Below are 1,780 nucleotides of genomic sequence, written 5' to 3' on the forward strand. Positions count from 1 at the left end.
CATAAGTTACAGAACGGTGGGCAATAAAACAGGAGACACATAGAGACAAACGCGGAGCCGTTCACACTCGTCGATAATCCACACTGCTAACTGATGAGACGACGCACAAACACTGAAGATGACGATGGCACTGGTGAACGAGGGAGTGTGACGGTGAACACTGAACACTAAACACGATGGCACACACGAAACACTGAGGGCGGTGATCTCTGGCGCGTGAATGTTCACTATGCGTGTGCGAGTCCCAGACTAGGTCAGAGCGGCTCTCTATATACGAAACTGGAGGGAGCGGCTATTGGCCTCTGTCTGCACGTGGCATAGCGGTGGCGCCCTCGCTGCGCGAGAGCCGCTGCGCGGAACAGCCGCCGCGGAGGCGGAGCCCTCTATGGGCTGACCACGTCCATTTGTTCTGTCGCGTGTTCGACTTCCTCTGCGGAAGGTACTAGAGTTCCTATGTGTAATACGAATCTATACTTACAATTTAGGTAAAGAGCATAGTTAATGTCTGACAGTATCCAACTCTACTTGTGTCACAAACAGAAGACAACTATAAAGGGAATGATCAGAAAGAACGATGCAGGATATAGAAAAATTAAAATAAATTACGATTAAATGAAATGAAAGGACGCCAACATGAAGAGCGCAAAAGGACTTCCGCTGTTACATGCAGAGACCCAATGGTGGAGAAAGTACAACGTGGGCCTCGACGAGAAGAACGATTTATTTGCTGAAGTGGAACGTGAAGAAATGGGTGTCGCTATGGAAGACTTAACGATTACAATATTAGTGATACATTCGTCATGTAGATTAGAACAAAAATACCCTCATTCTTCAACTGAATGTTTAACTGATTTTTAATCAAACATGTTTCATATATTCTAGTAGATGTAGCTGTCTCATTTTTTAGTTCTTATGTGGGCACTAGGTGTCGAAGTTGAAAGTGTGTAAGAGGACTCAAGAAGACGTAAATTTTCAGTTGGTGTTACGAATGGCGGCTAGCTCTAAATGCAGAAAAATGTAAGTTAATACAAATGAGTAGGAAAAATAGCCTCATAATGTTCAGACAGGGCATTAGCGGCGTCCTGCTTGACACAGTAAACTCGTTTAAATATCTGGCCGTAACATTGTACAGTGACAGGAAATGGAGGAGAATGTGAGGATTGTGGTAGGAAAGGCGAATGGTCGACTTCGGTTTGTTGGGAGTATTCTAGTGAAGTGTGACTCATCTGTAGAGGCGACTGCATGTAAGGTAACAGTGTGACTTATTCCTGAATACTGCTCAAGCGTTTGGGATCCGTACCAGGTCCGACTAAAGCAACACATCGAAGCAATTCAGAGGTTGGCTGCTGGATATGTTATCGGTAGGTCTGAAGTGTTATGGAGGTGCTTCGGGAATTCAAATGGAAATCCCTGGAGGGAAGGCGACGTTCTTTTCAAGGAAAACTACTCAAAAATTGAAATGATCGGCATCTGAAGCTGACTACAAAACGATTCCATTGCCTCCAACATACATTACGAACAACAACAACAAAGATAAGATACGGGAAATTAGTACTTGTATGGAGTCACAGAGATAGTAGTTCTTTTCCTCGTTCTGTTTTCAGGTGTAACAGGAAAGGAAATGACTGGTAGCGGTACAGGGTACCCTGAAACACGCGCCGTGAGCTGGATTCCGAGTATCAATGTAGATATACACTCCTGGAAATTGAAATAAGAACACCGTGAATTCATTGTCCCAGGAAGGGGAAACTTTATTGACACATTCCTGGGGTCAGATACA

Source organism: Schistocerca cancellata, unplaced genomic scaffold (assembly GCF_023864275.1).
Source record: "Schistocerca cancellata isolate TAMUIC-IGC-003103 unplaced genomic scaffold, iqSchCanc2.1 HiC_scaffold_718, whole genome shotgun sequence".
Lineage (NCBI taxonomy): Eukaryota > Metazoa > Arthropoda > Insecta > Orthoptera > Acrididae > Schistocerca > Schistocerca cancellata.